This window comes from Lepisosteus platostomus, chromosome 15, assembly GCF_059453375.1.
Source record: "Lepisosteus platostomus isolate fLepPlt1 chromosome 15, fLepPlt1.hap1, whole genome shotgun sequence".
NCBI classification, from domain to species: domain Eukaryota; kingdom Metazoa; phylum Chordata; class Actinopteri; order Semionotiformes; family Lepisosteidae; genus Lepisosteus; species Lepisosteus platostomus.
In genome coordinates this window covers 3,304,437-3,327,823 of record NC_142625.1, presented here as the reverse complement: position 1 = coordinate 3,327,823, position 23,387 = coordinate 3,304,437, and the positions used below count along the sequence as shown (strand labels likewise).

General features: G+C 42.8%; 1 long non-coding RNA gene across 14 annotated transcripts in view; it reads left to right on the top strand.

Annotated features, from left to right (window-relative positions):
• Nucleotides 1–23,387, top strand: part of LOC148647685 (uncharacterized) — a 663,201-nt gene that overhangs the window by 625,565 nt on the left and 14,249 nt on the right. For all 14 annotated transcript variants that reach the window (XR_015926670.1, XR_015926666.1, XR_015926671.1 and 11 more), the window contains 2 exons: nt 22,745–22,989; nt 23,088–23,263. This is a non-coding gene — a long non-coding RNA (uncharacterized LOC148647685). The remainder of the gene's footprint in view (nt 1–22,744; nt 22,990–23,087; nt 23,264–23,387) is intronic.

Sequence of the window (23,387 nt, the reverse complement as noted above, 5' to 3'; positions counted from 1 at the left end):
TCTGTTCTTCACATCTTATCTTTCTTCACCTCCTTTGTTTAACTTAAAGATTTCCGTGAAAAAATCCACAATCATGAAACACTCTTATTCATCCAGACCCCACCTTATTTTTTCTCACTCCTTCACCAGGGGATGAAGGAGATGTGAACATAAAACATTAAGAAATAACAGTAGTTGATTTAATCACTGGGACCTGTTCCCTGGGGGCAGATATAGGGCAACAGGACAACTGGGGGTGACAGGTATTGGTTAATTTCTGTCATTTACCAAAACATATTATAATAGTGAGTCCCTGAAAAGAAAGCAAGCAGAACTACCTTGCCATGTTAAAAGCAAACCTAACTAACTCCCGGCCAGAATATAAGTGGCAGAGCCAAAGAAAGGTGGCAAAAGGATAAAATGTTATTCCTTTTTGTGAAGTACAGGATATAAGCTTTATAGTAGAACTAGCACATTAAAGCCACAACTCACTGTAAGTTGCCCAGTTAGTCTTTGATGCATAAAGTATTTACTTTATATTGTTTAACATGCGTAATACACTTAATTATTAAAAGTCTAAGCAATATATTCTGTAACTGGGGGGATCCCTCAGCATTGACTAGGATTTGAAATGGGATGCATCTGGGCTGTTGTCAGAAAGCTGTACATGAGACATTAAGCTTTCCCATCTCCACCTGGTGGTTTTGCAAGGTATTGTACCCTATTAAAAAAAATGAAGTATCATTCAGTATGTGTGACAGTTGACTGCAGCATCCCTCACACATTTTGAATGGCTGGATCTGCATTACTGCTAAAAACCGTAGCATTTTGAAATCGGACATTTACATCAACAAAAACAGTCAGTATTGTTCTGGATGTGTCTGTCACTGTGGGAGCTGGTAGTTCAGCTCATAAGCCAGGTGCAGATGAGATTTTGGAGCTGCTGGATTTCTCCCAGCTTGGGGCTGCTGGTCTGGCCAGAGCTGCAGTATAGCTTTGTGGGAGGGGCTCGGTCCGGCTCTGCTGTTGTGCTGGGTGGGGGATGTGGGGTGGGGCACTGGTTCTGGTCCCGTTCGGTCGTTGGTTTGGGTTGGAGGGTGGTGCTGGTTCTGTTCTTTGGGTGTTGGGACGTTCCTCTGGTAGTCCTTCTGTTTTCTCTGGGTTGCTGTTTGGGTGTCTACCCAGCGTGGTGTCTTTCAGGGTTTTAGTGAAGAGTCCGATGGTCTGTTTGTTTTTGAGTTTTATGGTCGTATAAGTGCTGGAGTCCAAGGGTGCGGTGATGGGCTAGGTAGACCTTTGGGAGCAGGGTGCAGCACCATGAAATCTCAGCGTTGATTTTCTGGATGGTGTGGTACTGCTTGTCCTGTCTCGGCAGCAGGGTGGAGATGACTATTCGGGTGCTTGGGAGCTCCTGTATGGCCCCCTGCCAGTCTCCTGATGGACTGGGCCACCTGCTCCCTCGGGATCCTCAGGTCATTGGTGCCAGTGTGGATGATGTGCCGTGGGGCTCCCAGGACCGACCTGGACAGCGGCTGCAGGGCCTTCTCTGTCGTCGGACACCAGAGCTTTGCTGTTTTTAATCCTTCGAAGAACCTGTGCTCATCGATGTACCTCCCGTTGGAGTCGATGAGAAGGGCTACTTCCGTGCATCTACCTCTGGTGTCCAGTCTGCTGGAGGGGTGCTGTGCTGGCGGGTAGGGGGCTGTGTGGGGGGGGGTGCAGTGTGTTGGGTGGGGTGATCTCTGGGGCTGGGTGTGTGTGTAGGTCACCCTGAGTGTTCGGCAAGGTGGATGTGCTTTTGGGCAGTGGTGTTGTGAGGGGCTTGGGGGTACTGGGTAGGTGGGAGTTGGTTGTGGGGGTGGGTGTTGTGTGTACTGGGCCTCAGGGCTGTTCTTTGGGGGTCTTGCTTGTCCTCTGCACTAGCTGCAGCTCCTCTCTTGACTGTAGCTTACTGTTGTCCTGCAGCAACTCTTCCATCTGTGCCCTGAGCTATTTGTTGGAGGTTTTGCATTCGTTCCTGTGTTTGTTAACCTCGTCTCTTAGCTGTTGTGCTGTCTGCCCCTCTGTGAGTCTCCCCACCATCAGTTCCTTGAACTCGGTGAAGTCCAAAGCAGAGTGTTTCCCTCTCAGGAGGCAAGCGGTGCTGTGGTCACAGGGGGGTTTGGTGTGGGCCGTGTGTGTCTGTGTGGTGTGTTTCAGTGTTCCCGAGGGCTACACTCTTGCTAGGCTGTTCTGTAGCTGTGGCTGTGTTCATGTACTCAGAGTCAGGTGGAGCTGAACTCTCCAGTGCTGTGGGTATCAGGCTGCTGGGTCTCTCTCCTGTTTCTGGGGGTGTTTTCAGGTCCATTAACTTTTCCTCCAGAGTGGCCTCACTGCCCTGTATGACTTTACCATTGTGGTAAGTGTTGACGGTCAGGACAGTGTCTTCTACCTCGCTGCCGCCCCCTATGGAGATTTGCCTACCTTTGCTGATGCCCCTTCTGGTGGTATTTGTATAAGTCTTGCTTATACAAATACAGCTGTGTGCCAGGCATTCGGATGCTCGGTAAAAAAGAGCAGGTTGGTTTTTTTTTTCTCCTGCCTGGCAGTAATCAGCGATAAGGGTCTCTGGGTTTTCCTTCATCCATCTGCTTTTGCATTGTTTCCTGGTCTTAATGGTTTTTGTGTCCTCAGGGTACTGGAGTACTGTGCTGAGGGGGCAGGGCTGCTCCAGTGGGGCTGTGTTCTGCTCTGTACTCATCTTGCTTCTTTTAAATACAATGGGCCCAGGTGAGAAGAGCAAACGGACAGCCTGGTGCGAGTGTTTTGAATACAATCAGCCCCACTGTTGCTTGGGAACAGGTTCTTCAGCTTTGGCCTTTTGAGTTTTGTGGCCAAGTGGTATTTTGTTTTGTTTAAACTTTAAGGTAAACGTTTTTCTCAACTTTCTTTTATTTAGTAAAACAGTTCAATTTGAGGCCTCTTAAAAAAAAAAAAACAGGGCTTACCAGTTGTTAGTGCTGGTGGCTGGGTTTTTGGCTTCTCTTGATGCTGCTTTTTTCCCCTGTTTCCTTTAGTGTACTTTCTTTTTCTTGTCTCCTTATCCTTATTTCCTTGTTTTAATTATTCCTTTTTTCTTTGTTCCTTTTAATCTGAGGATTTTTCTTTGGGGTTTTCCTCCAGTTGGTCTTCAGTTTTTCAGATGTTTGCTTTGTTTATTTTTTTAAATGACAAATTATTTCTTTACTACTTTAGTTTTTGTTTGTAGCCTTATTCCTAGACTACTTGTTCAGTTCCAGAAAACAATCTCAGAAATTAGGAGCTCATCTTCTGTGCTGCCTCCATCTGTGGTTCTCTCTCACTGCTTGCTTTTTCTGACCTTCCGATGAGGGGGGTCAGTCCTGCTTCTCTTCTCCCCCTTCCCCTTTCCCTTCTTAGTGGGTGTTATCCAGGGCCCTTTCTCCAGTCGGTTATCTTGTAGCTCTGCTGCGGCTGGAGGTGTGGCCTCAGTTTCTGTTCTCTGGAGGGGATGGGTGGGCTCTTTGTTCATGCCTTCCTCCCTTTGTCTTGTGACTGGTTTTGGCTGGCTGTCTTTTACCACCTGTGCAAATGAAGGTCTGCTTACCTTGCACTGGCGGAGGAGGTGTCCCTCAGCACCACATCCATTGCACGTCTTGGCAGCCTGGCAGTTTTTTGTTATGTGCCCTTCCTTCTTGCAATTGTGGCTTATGATGTCACAGGTGTTGTCCTTGGGGTAATAGAAGTACCCCCTGTTGGCTCCGATGCTGAAACGTGCTGGAATTCTTTGACACCCTCTAGGTCCTCCCTCAGGAGGACTCGGTACTGGCATTTGCCAGTCCTGATGCCAAATCTGTTACAGTTCTGTTGGTACATAGGGCATGTACATGTGCACTGTGATGGTGTTCTGGTTTTCAGGCTCCGGCCTGAAATCGGAGAAACCAGGTTGCTAACCCATTTCCCTGATCCTCTTTGTCACCTTCTTGTATGAGGTGTCCGAGGCCGCGAAAGCCTTCAAGTACTTCTCTGCCTTGTTGCCCTGTATGCAGTAGAAATTCCCGGCTACCAGCTGCAAAATTCCCCTCAGGAAGGTCATGAAGAAAACCTCCCTGGTTGGCATTGCTTCTTCTGCCTTCGTCCATTGGAAGCAGATCAGGTTCCTCTTGTTCGCCATCTCTTGCTCCTGGAACAGAAGGGGGAAAGAAAGAGGCCCAGTGGGGGAGGGTAGAGGTGTGAGCTGCTGAAGGAGCAGCAAGGGAGACCTGGCCTTTGTCCCTGTGGACTAAGCCTGGCTAGGTGCAGGTGCAGCAGGAAGCTTTCATTCCTCTCGAGGAGGTAGAGGACTCCTGCCGGCAAGCCATACACAGTCCTGGCCAAGAGGCAGGAGAGGAAGAGAGAAAAGGGGCTGATAAAGCTTCTGAGTCTCGAAGAGAGCGAGTGCTGCGGGCAGGCCATGAGCACCTACGCGCAGCCAAAGGAGAGAGGAAAGGAAAGCAATGGATCCTACCCAGCTCAGCTGCTGCTTGGCCTTAACCCCCTAGGCTCAATCTAGAGCAATACCAGCTTAAGAACTTGATCTTAGCCAAAAGGCTGAGAAGCGATGCCCGACGCGGCCTTGGGCCCACGTGTGGGTGTCCGGTTGGTGCACAGCAGCGCAGGCTGACGCCTCTGGAGCCCAGAACTCATGCAGCTGCCGGCCTCCCTGCAGCCAGCAGCTGGCCGCCTGGACTTCACTCCCCCCCTCCCTTGCCAACCCGCTTGCTCTGCCAGTCCAGGGTGTGGGCCCTGCTCTTTATTTTCTAATCATATTCAACCTTCCACATTATATCAGAACACAAAAACAGCAACACAAACTGATTCTGCCTCTGGGCCATCCCCTGCTCCTTTCTTCCCTTTCTGCCCTTCCTTGACAATACTTGCGTAACTCCTGACTTGTCCATCTCCCTCTCCTTCTGATGTTGCATCTTAGAATACATCGCCCTGGCTAGGCTCGGATGAGCTCATTAGCCCTACAGAGCTGGGTGGACTTCTGCTCTCTGGGAAATCTGGACGCTCATCTGCCCTTGCCTGACTCAGCTCTTCCCCCTTCTTGTGTTTCAGCGGGTCTCGCTGACACATTTTAAATGGGCTGCCCTCTCCCGATGGCCTTTTTGTGTGCTCCCAAGTACCTGGTGCAGATGGTCCCTCCCCTTGTCCAGGGGGCAGTCTTGCTCCAGTATCTTCTGTCACCTGCTCACTTGCTTCTGAGCCTGTTTCTGCGTCCTCCTCCGTCGCCTCGGCGTCCGATGACTCCGTGACTTCTTCCCTTCTACTGGGGGCTGCTTCCCCTCACCTGCCCTCTGCCTTTTCTGGTGCTTCTTCCTTTCCAGAAATGAGAAATCCTCCTCCTCTGCTACCTCCATCTGTATGGGTTTCACTTTTGGGCCTTTCCCTGCCCCTTTCTTCCCTGTCTTAATGTTCGCATAGCTTTGTATTTGCCCGTCTTCCACTCTTGCCACGTTGCCACCCTCCTGGTCTTCCTCCTTGGCCTGGGCCTTGCCTGCATCATACCCATCCCTTCCAGCTGCTTCCACCACTGTGGGCTGTTTGTCTTGCGGTGTTTCATCCTCTTCACTGTCCTCCCCCGCCAGTTTTGCACAGTCCAGATATGCCTTGTTATACTCGGGGTTCCTTCGATTGTAGGCCCAGTACAGGTGCCCAGTAGCCCCACACAAGGAACATGCATGGTCATGACACTTCAGACACTCCAGAGCCGGGCATTCGGTTTCCTGATGCCCCACCTCATGGCATTTGCGGCAGAATGGCGGCTGATCCTGATAGTATAGGAACCCCTGTCTGTACCGATCGCAAAGGTCACCAGGGGGTGCCCAACTCTGGCCTTGGGCCCATGTGTTGAACAAGACTGTCTTCAAATTTATCCCATCCAGACATCTGTCTTCAGCTTCCATTGGTACCGTAAAGTCCATCGCAGGTTGGGGATCTCTCTGCTCCTCCTCGCTGCACCAGAATCCATAGCCATCGTAATGCAGCCGAAGCAGCCTACTCACCGAAGTGCATGTTCTGGTGTCAAATCAGTCTGCAATCCAAAATCCAAGGCGTGGTCCTTGTGAAAATCCAGGTAATCCAACCAGTAATCCAGCGATTACCTAATCTTTATGTAAAAAGGCCTCGAAGCAATGCCCATCGCCAGCCTTGGGCCCATGCTTGGGCATCCAGCTGGCGCACAGCAGCGTAGGCCGGCCACCCGGACTCTGTTCCCTTGCTTGCTCGCCTGCCTGCCAGTCCCAGGCGGGGGCTCTGTTCTTTGATCTTCTGGTAACAGCCTGACCACAACCGCAGTCGAGGAGGGCGCCAGCCAGCCAGTTTCCTTAGCTTAGGCCCTTCCCACCAGCAGCAGCTGTGCCGACCAAGCCGCAAGGTGAAAGCAGACCGTCGACACCGGTGGACCAAAGGAAGGGGTACCCCCCTCTTGGTAGGGACATATACAAACCTGCCTCCCTAAAAAAAAAAAGAGGGAGAGGGAGAATGCACAGGCGTTCAAAAGGGGCCTGCCTGCTTGCCGAGAAAGTCAAGATGCGAGAGTGCACAGAGGGAGGATGGGAACGGGGAGAGAGAGACTCAAAGAAGGAGCTCCAGTCCACCTCGCTTGCTTACTGGCTGGCTACGTCTGTCTTTCTACCTATAAGAGAAGGTAGTACACCGTTCCTGGAGACACTGCAATACCGGGCCGATGCATGAAGAGGATGGAGCAAGCTCCTGATCTAGAATATCGATCTTCACTACCATCAGGTAAGTGACCTCTTTTGAAATAAACCCAACTTCTGATTCACTTTCCATAATCTGTTGTCCTAATTAAGTCTTGCAGAATTTATGGTGTAATATTGAATCCCCAACACTTTCATTGGACCCGCTGTTGACAAGTCCACCTGTCGTATCCACTCTGTTCTTCCATGTTCCAAAGAACTTAATTCTACTCTTATTCAAGAGAATTCCCCTACCCACTGAAAATGTATCCATAATACTCAGAACTCTCCCCAAACTTCCTTCTGTACATAAAACAATTATTTCATCCGCATATGCTGTGACTTCTGCAGAAACAGGGGTCTCAGCTCCCCCAAAAACCTCATGGGACATAGTGCCCAGCCACCATTCCCGGTGTCACCTTATCAGCAGGCAGAGAAGTCATCTGGATGCTCTGCTTTCACCCCCCCAGGCTTCACCTGGAGTGATTTCGGCGGTAGTTTGAGGGTCTTCTCTTACCACGACGTTCCTGCTGCATCCTGGCTTCTGGTCTCTCTCCACTCATCCTCCTTGTCACCTTTCTTTCTCTTGACTGTCCCCAGAGCTGCGGTTAGCCATGTACTATGTTCACATCCAAAACACTGAGAAATGATACTTCCATTTTTTTGTGAAAATGGAAAAACCAAAAAGTTATCCATTACAAACTTCAACAAATTATCCAAAAATGTCGTACATAACCATCACAAGAAGGCAATACCTAACCCCTTCGACCACTCCCTAGCAGCATGATATCTCTCTTTCCGTACATCTCTATTTGTGATCTGACGTCATGCAATACTCTCTGGTAGATGCCATGTACCATCCTTGCTTTCCCCTTTTGGATCAAAATGTTCCATGCATCCCATACCTCTGATTTGACCACGCTTATGAGCAACCATAGAAAAAAATGAATGCTACCAGGCCTAGAGCCTCCCTTTATCCCACCCTGCTCCATTTGTCTAATCATGTCCATGCGTTTGACACTCATATTTGCCCCCAGATGTTACCTGGCTTGGCCAAACCTCGCCATGTACCTCCTCTTCCTGGTCCAGATGACCTCTTGGTCAAGGACCTTCTTTCCTTCGCCCTGGCCATCGAACCTTTACAGGAAGGCGATTGTCGGGCTCTGGCACACGGGGGTTAAACGTGAACTCTGACCTGTCACGGTTCACGAGCAAACAATGGTTCAATCGCAAATCTTGCTAGGGGCTCTGTATCCTGCCTTGCCTCAGCCCTATTCCACAACTTCTGACACTCCGGTTCAGATGTCAATGTAAGGTCGAAGATGTTCTTGCCTTGGAAGTCCTGGACGCACAGAATATCGGTCTTCTTGATATCGAGCACTTCATACACAATCTTCCGTTCGAAGTTTCCCCTGACCATCCACTCTTTCTGGTTTTCCTGTTTCTTCAATACGAAGCACACCATGTGCCTCATCTGCCTTTCACAGGACATAAGGCATCCAGTCAAAAAAGGCAACTCACCCGCAGTCGTTGCTGCCATCTCGGAACCCCACCTTCACCCCCTGACCTTAACTCAGAGTGATTCCAGTGGTGGCTCGTCATTCTTGGACACCACTATCTCCTCTGGAAATCATACTCCTCCTTGTTGCCATCTTTGAAAAAGGTATCCCCTCCAAAAGGGTCTTCTGCCTCTTTGCCCTTATAGTCCTCTGACCACGGTCAGGCCACACACCAGAGGATCTTGGCTGTCGCAGTTTCCACAAACCCAGTTGCTGATGTACCGTACTCAACTTATGTCTGCCAACAAACTGAGCCAATACCAGCATCGAATAGAACACCTAAGATTTTCAGAGGGCCATCACATACAACCAGGCCACCGGAATTTTTATCATGCACACTCCATTCCCCAAAGTATTTAACAGGACTTTTCTGTTTATTTTAGATCCTGAATCCTGGGAGAATGAATCCACAACCTTCAGGGCAGCAGCTAAGCTGTAAGTACTGCTAAGGAAGAGGGTAATATCATTGGCGTACAATAAGATTTTTCAAGTGTCTACCACAGGTCCCGGGGATAAGAACCCTATCTATTCTCGGGTCACCTCTGATCATGGCAGCAAGGGGCTCAATGAAGAGGACATACAATAAAGGAGATAGGGGGCAGCCTTGTTGCACCCCAGCTTCCTGCTTCACGTCTTTCCCTAGATAACTGACAAGCTCTACTCTGTACCTTAAAATATAATAGCCGGACAAAAGATGAGCATGGGATCAAAACCAAAGCTGGCCACCATGGAAAATAGTGGTGATCAACCCTGTCAAAGGCTTTTTCTGGTCGAGTTCTAAGATAACTATGGGGATCCTCCGCCCATGCAATTACATCCCTTACCAGCTGCAAGTTTTTCATACAACTACGACCAGGAATACTGTAGGCCTGAACTCGACCTATCACGTCACCTAGAACCTTTTGCATCCTATTAGCTATGCACTTTGCCACTATCCTATAGCTGATGGTAAGCATTGTGAGGGCATTGTGTGTCTCCAATTTGCTAAATTAGCAGTGTCCCCTTTCTTAAACAGGAGTACCAATACTCTCATCTTCATTGACTCGCTCAACTTGCCCAAAAGGAAGGCTTCATTGTAGACATCCAACAAGACTGGACCTAATAGATCCCAAAAGGAAACATAAAATTCCTTTGACAACCCGTCTAACCCTGGCACTTTCCCATTCTTCCTACCTTTAAGGGCAGATTCCATCTCTGTTAAAGAAACGGATACGACAAGTCTCCCATTTTGGGTGGTTTAGGTAAACCACTACAGAATTCTGGAGTTGCTGACCTTATTTCCTGTCTTTGAAACAACAAAGCATAATAGGATTCAACTGTATCAATCAGGTTTTCAAGCAATCTTACAAGCTTCATAATTCAGAAATTACCCTCTTTTCCTGTTGCTGCCTCACTTGACTAAAGTACGCAGAGCATGTCTCCTTCTCTCCATATTCGTCTTGAAGACAAATCGGGTACTTTCTCGCCTCTTGGATGTAAAAGTCTTTCAGTCTGGCTCTTGCTAGAGCTGCACCGATTACATCAAAACCTTTCCCCTTATTAAACCGAACATAGCACTCCAAGTTACGCTGCAGTCTATGGTGTTCTCTTCTTTTCAGGCGGCTTTTATATTTTCAGTAAGCTATGGTAAAGGCCTTGATTTTAACCTTAAGGTCATCCCACCATGCTCTTAGATTCGGGTAGAGTGGTTTCAGATCAAACCAATTCTTGATCAGACCTCTTATTGCAGAACAGAAGGTAACATCAGCCAATATGGACACATTCAGTTTCCAATACCCAGGCCCGACAGAGGGGTTATCGTCCTCTATCTTTAACCAAAGCATAGTGGTCAGTGAGAAAAGGGACAATTCCCACATCTACTACTCAGGAGCTCTCCATGTTACCCCAGAAATCTTTGGGGGAGGGTCCTAAAGCCATCTGCCAGATTGAAATGTTTCAGCAGATCCAACAAAGCAGTTGGTCCCAACAAAGAAAAGTAAAATGATTAGTTACCCACAGGGGTTCAAGTGAGGCAAAAATCTTTCCTTTCAATTCTCTGCGAAGGGGCATAAATACAAATCTATATTTCTTGTCATATCTATCCACGTCTAGCACAGCAACTTTCCAGGTATTCCCACAAAGCTGTTCACCACACAAAAGCTATTTTCATTTAATAAGATACCCACACCTGGAGAGTGCGCACTCCCAATTCCCCATATTGATTGCCCACCATCAAAAAGATTTTATTCAGCACTGTCCCGTACATGCACTTCCTACAGAAAAAGAATTGAACGCCGAAGGCTACGTAGGGATTGAAAAAGTCAATCTTTTAGTGCGATTCCTGAGGCCTCTAACATTATCTGAACATACGGTAAAGGTCATATGACCATATTGTTGTCACTAGCAGCCTGGGATCCTGCTAAGGGCATCTCATTTGGAAGCATGTCCACTGTTAAGTCTGGACCATAATAGTCAGGACCCTGTTCTAGTGAGGAAAAAGAGTCCGGCAAAAAACCCCGAGATGTCCTGATCTCTGCTACACGATGACCATTGGTAGTTGGAGCCTAGTGGTGTCACTCTCTGTTCTCTTGGGGCCTCCTTGCTCAGTCTCCATATTGAGCGTGGCGTCTTCTAACTTAGTTTAGTCTTCATCAGTCGAAATTACTTCCTGCTCATGTTCTCCCTTGCTGCTTTTCTTTTTCTTCCTAGGACCCATCTCTCCTCTCCCCTTGTCCTCAGAAGAGTGGTCTACAACGGGTTCTTGCCTTGCACCTGGCCTTGGTGTATGTCTGTTACGGATTTAGGGGCAACTGGGAGATCCTCTTCTACGTCTACAGATGGCGCTGGGTCGATGTTCTCTGGCACTCCAGACTCCTGCAGTGATGTCCCCTCATCCATCAGGTAACTCATATCCTTAACTGAGTCTTCCGCTTGTTCAGATGTCTGCTGACTCCCCAATTACAACTGCGTGTGTATAGTCAGTCTTAATGGCCTGAATTCTCTCAGGGTTCCGGGAGTAACAATTCTTCCAAGTGTGGCCTTCTTTGCCACAGAGAGTACATGTAACCTCTCTTATAGTATCTCATTAGATGCCCAAGTTCATTACAATTGCAGCATCTTACCTTAGTGCAAGTATCTGCAGTGTGGCCAGTCTCAGGCACCTTCTGCAAGTTTTGGGTTGACCAGCATAGAAAAGGTAGCCACGGTCAGATCCAAGGGCAAAGGTTGCATGGGGGTGACAGAAGCCATCTAAAGAAGAGGGATCATGACAAAGTGTCGCTGTGTACTGTCTTCGGCCTGTCCATACGCCCAACCGGTCCACCACCTTGGTACAGTTGGAAACGACGTCCATATAGCGGCTCAGGAACAAAACGATGTAGTCATTCTTCACAAAGTGACCACGTGACAGGCTTTAGCCCAAAGACCTTCAATATCGTAATGTATAAGGGGAACATCTCTTGCCCTCTCTCTGCAACAACGCCAAACTGTAAAATAGTAGGATTCCTCGGCAAATGAAATATCTACAGATTTGGACGTAGTATACCCATGGACACAAGTCTTTCACTGACAGATCAAGACCCTTCCACAACACCGAGTTGATAAAAGAAATCCTGTCAGGCCCATTCAGAGTCAGCTCTTCCCTCAACTTGAACCTAACAGTATGCGGCAGCCCATAATTTGGCCAGCTGTGTTGATCTCCAAAAAACAAAAATCCAAAGTCAAGAGTAAAAACTTCCAAAGGAGGCTTCTCACCCCTCGATGTCCTGTCTTCCTTGTAGGCAGCCCTGGCTTCACCTGTTGTGATTCCACCAGTGGCTGGTTCTTTAGCTGGTCCTCTTTGGCTTGTTCTCTTCCTCATCGGCACTAGCCAGTCCCCAACTGGCTAAGACCAAAAATTAGCAGTCAAGCCACTCAACTCCTGATTTTAGCCAAAAGGCTAAGAAGCGATGCCCCTAATGGACTGGTGCACGGGCATTCCGCTGGCGCATAGCGGCGCAGGCCACCTCCGCTGGAGCCTGCAACTCATGCAGCTGCCGGCATCCCTGCAGCCAGAGGACTGCCTCCGGACTCCGCTCTCCCTCTCTCCTACCTGCCTGCTTGCTCGCCTGCCTGCCCGCCAGTCCCAGGCGGGGGCCCTGCTCTTTGATCTCCTGGCAACAGCCCGCCAACGACTGCAGCCATGGGGGCGCCAGCTGGCCGGCATCCTTAACTTAGGCCCCTCCCACCAGCAGCAGCTGTGCCCAACCAGCTGCAAGCGAAAGCGGACCGTCGGCACCTGCAGGCAGAGGCAAGGGGCAGTTCTCTTGGAGGAGGGACAAACGGACGCACACCTGCCTGCCTGCCTGCCTCCCGGAGGAAAAAAAGAAAAGGGTGTATACGTTTTTGGAGGGCTGTAGAAAGGGGCCCGCCTGCCTGCTGAGAGTGCATGCATGCAAGAACATGCACACCTGCCTTTTGCCTCCACTTAGGATTCATGTTTATTAACACTGTTCTATATCTTAGCAACTTGTGCTTTTCTAGTTCTTTATTTTCTTCCATCTCTTCATATCTATCTAAAAAATGTTATTTCTAATTAACTCCCCTATTTTAATAAACTGAAGCAGTCCCGATTTGAATTCATGCAAATCAACCTCAACCCTATCTTGAATTCGGGTTGTAAAGCATTAATTATCACCTAATTTTTGGCCATTTTTTTCAGAGGACATGGTCATATAAGGGTTGGTGTGGTGGTTATTACTAGATCGCAGGACCTGTTTTATACCTGCTCTTGGTATTTCCGAATCCTGGGACACATAGTTTGTGTCATGTAGTCCAAAGTGCTTACAGTAGGGTTTAAGGTTTACTCACAAGTGCTGTTCTCTCAGAATATGTATGTGCTTAATTAGAGGTTCAGGTAACCCTCCAAAATCATATACTCCATAATGTCTTTGTCTCTGACTTGTAACAGAGTTCTTGCTCCGGGATGAGGGTGAAAACAGGCTTTATTGTATGTGTAAAAGGAACACTTCACTAGTAGGGATGTTCAGGGAATATAAAGCAAGCAGTTACCTTTATACAGCTTGGTAACGTTAATATTTCTATGGTTACAAAGCTTCAGAGATAAGCACAATTCCACAGGATTTAACAAGGAGTAATTAATGACTTGGAAACTGATGCGTATATTGGTAAATCTGAAGTGCATAGCTCAGGAGAAAACGGATCCCTCACAGGGCAAACTTCTCCCTCCAGAGAGAAGAGTATCCTACAACACTTCCCTTCTTGAAACTCCAACCAGTGGAAGTGGTTCCTAACGCCACAGACAAAACAAATGTTCTTGAGCATCCCCAGATATCTCTGAAAAGCCATATGTTCCATAACACTTTCAAAATGGTTCTATCTGTTCTGTAACATTCCCAATAATTCCAAAAAAAGTTCTCAAGTATGTACCCAAATGATCCTGTACAGATGCAGCCATTCAAACTGCGTGGTACAACCCCATACCGCACACAATAACCCACAAGCCACTGCGCCATACCATGGTATGTGATTGGCTGGCCAAAATGACCTAACAATCTTGGTGCATTGGTCATTAGTGAAAAGATTTAATCATTTAATCTCTTTACTGTACACGTTTTAATCTGTTTACAATTGGAAAATTTACATGGAGTTTTACAACTAAAGGGAAATTTTAGTAGCTGAGCACAAAAAGAATAGGAGCATAACGTGTGTGAAGGCTATAAATGATATTAATTTTGGAACATAAACATACAGTATTACTGTATATGGCTGGTCTCTGTACTTTTAAAGAAAAAACACACCAGTATTTCATTTCTCCCTAAACATTTTAAGCATCAAAGTCTTTAACATTTGAAATAACATGTATAAAAAGTGGTAGCTTTAACCTTTTCTGCGAATACGCTCGATACCAGAGTCAAAAAGCATACTTTTAGAATTTGATTAATAGGGAATATTATATGGAATCGCTTATCTAAAGAAATTAATAATATAATTATATTCATGTACTGCAACACAAACAATAGTATACACTGTACAATGTCTATTGATACTGTATGTGTAGGGCTGTTTCACCACTCCTCAAGTGACTGTGCGAATGATGCGATAGCCTGACTAGTGCCTGACTTCTAAGCGAGAGGTCGGCTGTTCAAATCCAGCTAGTGCCACGAGTTTTCTTTTAACAAGCATTTCTTTGAAAAAATAAAATAGCAACCTTATGGACAATTAATTAAATGTTTATATTTCTAAATATTATAACATATTCGAATCTAAGTCATTTTGTAATGAATAGTCACCATCTTTCCCTCTGACAATGGTTCCTACTTCTGCTTCCTGCTTCTATCGTGTGGGGATCCCTTTAGATCTCCCTTCAGATTTAAAAGGTTATTAATAATATCTTCGGTGTCAAATCTTCCCAGTGTAGCTGATCTTTTGCTGCCCATGCATGCATTACACAAACTCCCTGGGTAGACCATCACAAAGTGATGAGAACTTAACATTTTTATTATCAACAAATTGTAAATACGATGTTTACATTGGCGTTATTAATTTTTCACTTGAGTGTATGGAGGAGTGTCAGCTGTCACTGAGAGCAGACCCCCCCTCTTAGGCTGCAAAAACGATTTTTTAAATTTTTATGAAGAAATGGAGGCTGTATGCGTTACAATATAAACATTTACTGTCAAACTTTAAATGAACAATTGATTTAAATACGATCTGTCAAAGTGCAATGAAATACAATGTTTTTATCCTTTAAAGGCTCTATATAAAGGTGCTGATTTTTATGGAATGTGTTTTATTTTATTTTTTTCAGCATGGAATAAACCTATTACTTGATTCTTATGGAAGCCCGGTTCCACCGGGGATTTAAAAACACTCTCGTGTTTCAAGCGCCACGTCTCTTCTCGTTAAAAAGAGGAAACACTTTACACTTTAACTCTTCAGTTCACAGCAAAATTTCACCAGAGCCACTCACTAATAGTTTAGGCTAAAACCTAACTTTCTTAACACACAGCGGTCCCCCCGTGTTCCAGTTAGTGTGTGATTACGCATCAATGAAAAAGCGGAGGTTTAAAAAAAGAGAATTAGCTCACTGATAGTTTTCTGTGGAGGCTGTGAACATTTTCACAAGTTGTGGTCTTCAAAGTGCATTTGGTATGAAGGCTTTCTGAGTTTTCGTTACTCTAGGAGGTTTAGTGAAAAAAGCTATAGGTATGCCAATTGTAATCGTTTTTATTTTTAAATACATTTTAGAAAAGTCATCTATACAAAAAAGTTGCATTTAATACCACTAAAGAGCCGGCTGGCTGTGCCGAAAAATAGATAAACATTTTAACAGCTCTGTTTTTATCCCGTAAAGCGCATTGAGAAGCCACCTTTAAAAGCACTATATAAAGGCGTGTATGGCTGGCCCTGGTACTGTATTTTAAAGAAAAAATACACACCAGTATTCCATTTCTCCTTCAACATTTCTTAAATGTCTTACATGAGGTTATTTCAGAAACGTTTTTATGTGCTCCTTGCTTCTTCTGACCATGTCACCGGGCATTTAAAAGCGTACTTTTAGAATTTGATTAATAGGGAATATAATATGGAATCGCGCATCTAAAGAAATAACAGTAGAACTATATTCATGCACAAACAGTATTATAAAACTTTCCATTGAGATGTACTTTTCACATGACTGCCTCTGTGGCGTGATCGCTTAAGTAACTGACATGTACCCCTGAGGTTGAGTGTTCAAACCCAGCTGTCGCTATCAGTTTTCTTTTAACAAATAAAAATTTCTTTGAAAAACTAAAATAGCTATTATTAGCATTATATTGACTTTTTGATATTTCTAAATATCACAACGTGTTCGTACTGTATGTACACTGCGGTACGGCGCAGATTCACATGATCCCTATTAATAAAGAGTATTAAGATCCCTTTAGATCTCCCTTCAGATTTAAAAGGTTATTAATATCTTAGGTGTCGCATCTTCCCACCTTAGCTGATCTTTTGCTGCCTACGCATGCTTACACAGCTCCCTGAATAAACTTTCATACTTGACTGAGAAAGCTTTAGAGAACTTAACAGGTTAGAAGGCTCTCTGTGTTTCCCTTCCAAAGATATAGACAGAAGAATATTCGAACGTGGTCAAAAAGTGTGGTTTTTATGGTCTGTAGCTCAAATCCAGCTTAATTACAAATTAGACACAAAAAGAGTATTAGACAATGTTGTGACACTAAAGAAATCAATAACGATATTAATTCAAAGATCTAAATATATTTAACGCTTACGCCTGACAGAGGTTTCGCCTGTGCCGAAAAAAAAAAAACCGGTCTAAACTCTTAAGCATACTAAAGCATACTGTGGTTTTTGTTAACACAAGTTTATCGGTGAAAAGACAATGGCCATTCTCAGAGTAGAATAGGTGTGCCTTCCAATCAAAGACGGTCCCCCTTCCCCCCACGGAAAGACGGACAAATGTTTTCACTGCCTATTTAGTAGCTTTTCAGAGGGAAATGCGGTGACGTCACCGCGCAGGCGAGCACCTCCAATGTCAGGCGTAAGCGATAAATATATTTAGCTGAAAAGCTGTACAACGCAAGAAATACTGCCCTCCTCCAAAAACCCTTTTTTTTGCTTACAGTAGTACTTCTCGCATTAAGAAAGTTAGGTGTTGGCATAAACTATTAGTGAGGGGCTCTGGTGAAAGCTCCAAAAGGGGATTCACCGCTTTAAAAAAACAATGCTTTTTTTATGTCAGCAGGCTAAGGTGTTATTTCCTGCCTAAAGATGAGTGGCCTGTTGGAAAGCAATTGAAATGAGGTTAGAAATGGCTGCCTTTTTAAATCATGGGGTATTAAAAGTTCTTCAAATCATATAATATTCAGCTGGCATGCTGTAACTTTGTCAAACTGAAGGCTGACGCAAAGGGGAGTTGGCAGACTTTTTCCCTGGGGGATGAGACACTTGCATTTGAGATAATTGGGAGGTTTTCCAAAAGATGGCAATATGGAAATTCACAGTCTCCTGTTGCTATTTGCATGTCATGTGAATGGATGAAAGACATTCTCTCTTTCTCCGTGACGATAAAATATTACACATACAGTATATTTAGAATGAAAGGAAGAAATGTGAAAAGGGATATAATTCATAAGACACATAAGCACTCCTTATATCCATGTTATTGTAACCAAATGATTCATATGCATAAGCATAGACAAACCTGAAAAAGACTTATTGTATCAAGTAAAGAGGTATTGTGTGTTTATGTCAGCAGGCTCAGGCTGACGCTTGCATTTGCGTCAGCCTTCAGTTTGGCAAAGTTACAGCATGCCAGCTGAATATTATGATTTGACAGAACATTTAACACCCAATGATTTAAAAAGGCAGCCATTACTAACCTCATTTCAATTCCTTTCCAACAGGCCACTCATCTTTAGGCAGGAAATAACACCTGAGCCTGCTGACAGAAAAAAAAGTATTGTGAATGGCTTGTATCTAAGGCAACAAGAATATGGTCATTTTGCATTTTCTTGCTTCACAGTAGTGTTTGGTTTAAAAAATCATTGCTATTGTGCTTTATTCCACAGTTTTGTTATACAGTCAATTTAATCAAAGAATACATTTCATTTAGACCATACATTCCATATTAAGCCAATGTGAGCATTGCTATAACAAGCAAATTTGTCAGGAGTGAATTAAATCAGTGAGTCTAAAATGTTTTTTTTTGGATATAGTATGTTAAGGGCACTAGAAAAGTATGTGAATCTTGTATTTTAAGTAACTACTAACTACCAAGTGAGCCAAATAACCACCTCTTATTTACCACCTCTTATGTACATAAAAAATTTAGGATAAAAGATACTGATGAACCACTGCAACGTGAGAATACAGAACAGTATTCACCTTTTGTCTATTCCATTATTCATTTCACAAGACTGGAATTAATTTTGCCAAAGTTCATAACACTGACAAATCATCTAGTTTCTCACAATTTTTCAGACCTTGTTTTCACATTATGGTACTTTAAAGCTTGCAATCATGGCTTTGAAGTAGCAATTAATATTTGTACATACACAACTTACTTCACACATTCAAAGCAAAAAAATAAAAAGATAGGTAATCAACAGAAAAGAAAAATGGGAAAGTCAAGATTGCATAAGTATTCCAAGCCTTTTGCTTGTCAAAACTAATTTAATTCAGGTGCACAACAATACCGATTTAGTTTAGTTGCTTCTGTCTATGTGTAACAATATTGGTTTACATGATTTCAGAATAAGTGCACCGATCTCCGTAAGGTCCCTCAGTCAGGCAGTGAATTTAATTGAAAGTTGGAAACACAGCTTTTGTTTTTGTATTTCATCTGCTAATGAAGCTTGCTTTCTGTTTAAAAGTATGGTAATTAAAAACCATTAATACTTTCATTGGAGTTTGAATAAAGTTAATGTTTTCACTTTTGGCTAGACTTGACTATTTAGCCATGATATATATAATAGATTGTCATTAAACAACCTTATGTTTATTAATCTTCCTTGTTATGCACAGTGAGAATGATAATGTAATGAGAATTAATTGAATCACAGAGTGCTCATAAATTGTGCTAGGAAGAAAACAGATAGGTGTTCTGAAAGGTCACATATAAACAGGTTTTCGATGGACAGAATGATAGGTTAACATACTGTAGAGGAAAATAGTATTGCATCGTTGATATGAGGACTTTTGAAACCAAATTTCCCAAATTTAATATGTGCTTTTCTATATTGGTACAGTAGGACTAATAGGTTCTAGTAAAAACTTACAGTATTCAGAATTGGTAATGGTTAGAAATACCATTTTATGATAAGGGACTCTGGTCGTTATCCTAAACGAAAAGCAACTCAGTTCATACTACGGTATATTTCGCTTTGCTTGGTAAAATTTGCAGGGTCACTTGTTCTCAATATTTATAGATATCCATCAATACCACATCAATCAACGCTATTATCAGTTCAGGGAAAGATATTCTGCTTGCAATATGCATGAAGGTGTGGCTTTTAACAGCAATTGTAACAGTTCTTATCTGTTACTAAAGAGTGGAAATATTCTATTGTAACAAGGAAAGGAAGTAGATAGATTACATAGGTTTTTATATAATACATGCACTTAATTTACTGTCCTCATATGGCTGTTTATTTTCATTATGAGAGCTTGCTTTGTTAGAATTAGCTTGCTAATTCCAACTGAAACTTTTTTCCTCAAATTCCATATATTACAAATCCAAGCAGTTCTCATGGCCAGATTCAAATTTTTTTTCTTAATTTTTATGGGTATGCGGGCACCTTTTCAAGGGCATTTTGTGAAATAAAATTTGTAATCAGTGTTCAATAAATGTAATGTTAAGATTGAGTTTTTGTGAAATCCCTCAGGGACAGGACAGTGTCTTTCTGGGATATTGATTAGGCAGAGCTGCAGCAGGAGATGCTTGTCAGCTCTCCTTAACTCAGTAATGCTGTACCTCCATCTGTATTATTCTTTATCTTTTTCTACCAACCTCGTCAAGAACACACCGTCATGTTAAGTGGGGAAAAAAAAATAACAGAGAGACACTGCCTTAAACCCTAGAAAATGACAAGTTTTAATTTCAGTGTTTAGTTTATAAGCTTGTTATTTTAGTTGGTTTTGTTACATAACTAATTTGGGTGTCTCCTCTTGCCAGAAAGCGTTAAATTGCATTTTGAGTGCGGTTTTTGACTTTTTCAAAATTGGAGCCCATAAATAAAGCCATAAGGATGTTTTTTTTATACACGATATTTCACACGTTAGTTAAAGACTTCGATGCTTAATGTTTAGGGAGAAATGGAATACCGGTGTGTATTTGTTCTTTAAAGTACCGAGACCAGCCATATACAGTTAACATACTGTAATACTGCATGTTTGTTCCAAAATTAATATCGTTTATGGCCTTCACACATGTTATGCTCCTATTCGTTTTATGTTCAGCTACTAAAATTTCCCTTCAGTGGTAAAATTCCATTTAAATATTCAATACTTAAACGGGCACAGTTAAGACATTAAATATACATATACATACTGTATACAGTACAGTTTGCATACGGTAATATGTCCTAAATCAATCTCTTTTATGAGCATGTGAAAGGCATGGTGAATCGATTCTCAAAAATTACTGTACTTTGCATGATTGGAAACAAATGTGTGATTGCGAAATGCTGTGGTGTTACTTTTACAAAGACGGTCAATGAAAAAAAAAAAATGTGGACTAGGGCAATACTTTGAGTTTACACTTACAGCTTGTCCAAGGTCATTCATTATTAATATTATTAGTAATATCTTCGTTAAAGACTTTGATGGCGACAGCTCAAACATGAGAGGTTGAGCTTTATTAGCTCCACCTTGTGGAAATTCCAGATACTATTATTTTGCTTGCCGTATTATAGGAGAATTTACGGTAACTAGCGGTAGACTGCGTACAGTGCACCGGAAAATAATGCGGTATCGCCCGTGCATTTTGAATGGCCGCATCTGTACTTTGTGAGAAAAGTGATAGTTTTAACCTTTTCTGCAGTTATTACCGGAGTAAACAAAAGCATACTTTTAGAATTTGATTAATAGGGAGTATAATATGGAATGGCGTATCTAAAGAAATTAAAAATGATATAATTATATTAATGAACTGTAGCTCAAACAATAGTATAAGACTTTCAATGAATATGTATGCTTCTGTTTCACTGCTCCCCATGTGATTACGTCTGTGGTATGATAGCTTAAGTATGTGCCTCATAAGCCTGAGGTCCATGGCTCAAGCCCTGTTGTCACCATCAGTTTTCTTTTAACAAATAAACATTTCTTTGAAAAACAAAAATAGCAAAAATTATGGACACTATATTGACACTTTTTATATTTCTAAGTATCCCAATATGTTCGAAGCTAAGTCACTTATTAATAACGAATAATTTCAAACTGCTACTGATATTACTGATAATAAATATCGACACTATATTGAATTTGTTGGTATTTCTAAATATCTCAAAACGTATTTTAAAGACCTCGACTTGTGAAAATTTTCACAGCCTCTACATAAAACTATCAGTGAGAGAATTATTTTTGTAAACCAAGTTTTTCATAGATGTGTAATGATGCACTACTGGAACACTGTGGGACCGCTGTGTACACATGTACACACATTGCAGTCTCCAATTACCCAGACTGTAAGCACGGGAATAAAGTTTTGTTTGATTTCTGAAACCCTTTCTTTATTTCCTGTTTTAACTCGGCAGGAAAATTAATATTTACTCAACAGCTTTTTAAAAACGGCACCCATGATCAAATCATGATGTTCATGATTTTTTTACACAGAAGCCTGACACAGCTATATTTGGCTAGTGTGTATTGTCAGTTTAGGGTTCTGTAGCATTCCAGTTTGTTTGTACTTGCAAGAATAGTGATTATAAACATTAAAAAACATTCTTGCTTTATACTGTCCAACTGAACAATCTTGCTTTTATAAAATACCAACTTTTTCATGTTTAATGTGTAAGATGCTATAATACGGTTTAAAATGATTAAAAGTCTTAACAGTATCAACTTGAATTCTTATCTCTATTGATATAACTATCAAGTGGTATTAAATACAACTTTTTAGTATAGATAACACTTTTCTAAAATTTATTTAAAAAATAATTACAATCTAATCTTCCCACGTTTGATCCCAAGAGGAAGTACAATACGCTCCGGCTTTGTTTAGTGATGGTATGAAAAATAAATCTAAATGGTGAGAAAGCTATGCTGAAAGTTGATTAATGGACTTAGAAGACAAAGATAACGATTTACGTTGCATTTTCAGATTGTGAATCAATAAAGGCATTTAATTAAACATGCGTTTGTCATTTAAATCAAAATGGGGATAATGGGGACTCTATTTCTCTATTATCAAAACTCGTTCAATTGTGGGTCTCTTGGAAACATTTTGACATGTTCCTTGTAACTACATTGTTGTTGATAAAATGAAATGCTTGGAGTTTGTAATGTAGGGATTTCTATATTTCTTTATCTAGAGTGGTTTCATTAGAGACAAAGGCTAATCCGTGTTGCCTGCTGTCCTGAGGCTAGCTTGTGTCTGTGTGGAGACACACACCTCGGGATGGTTACGTCACTGCCTTTCATATGAATTCTTTCATATGGAAACATTTTGACGCTGCGTTCAACAGTCTTAGGAATAACACAAAACAGCCTGTTTTTTTTGCTTTACAAATCACGCCCAGGAAAGTGAAGTCACATTAACTAGCAAAGAGAGGACATTAGCTAGCCAATATGATAAAGGAATAAATTACTTGTATTTAATTTCTTTAGCATTCTTTCATTTAATTGAACATTGCAAAAATAAAAATGCATAGTTTTGCCTACAGTTCAGATGGGAAGTAGGTGAAGTTCTTTCATTTCAATAATAGCTTTCACAGAATTAATGGACTGCTGCCGTTTGAATTCTAAATAGTCTCTTTTTTGCAGGGGAGCTGATTGGAGTGGAGTACCTGTACAGTCGGGCTGGAGAAGTTCTTCAAGACTATAGAGCAGTAATTGAGAAGCTGGAGGCTGATTCTGATCTGTTTGTTGATGGAGGTTTTGATGACTCTGAGGAATTTCTGGACCTGGCCGTCCTGCTGCTGCATCAGTCTTTCCTGGAATAATAACACCCCTCACCATTCCCTCCCAGGCTGAGAGCAGAACTGCAATGGAGACTTCAACTCAGGAATGTATGTTTACTATAGAACAGTTTTCAATTAATTTCTGACAGTTTCTGTTGGTGTGTGTGTGGTATTATCAAGAACAATGAACACTGTGTATTCTATAGTTTTTAGTTGCACACACATCAATTAAGAAACCCATGCAGCAACTGATGACCTGGCAGCACTGTAAGAGACCCTTTCCTGCTTCACCACCCAAACTAATGGATACAGGGCTAAAGCAAGTTGCAGCAAATCATTCGCTGAAGTGACATCATCTGCTGAAGACCACATTGCCAAGGATGTAAGTGCACATATAGCATTTCCTTCCACTTCCACCTGATTAACTAGATAAACTAGATACTTTTTAACACGTAAATAAAAATTGGGATCAATTGCTCCCTTATCTAATGTTTGCTATTCGAGAA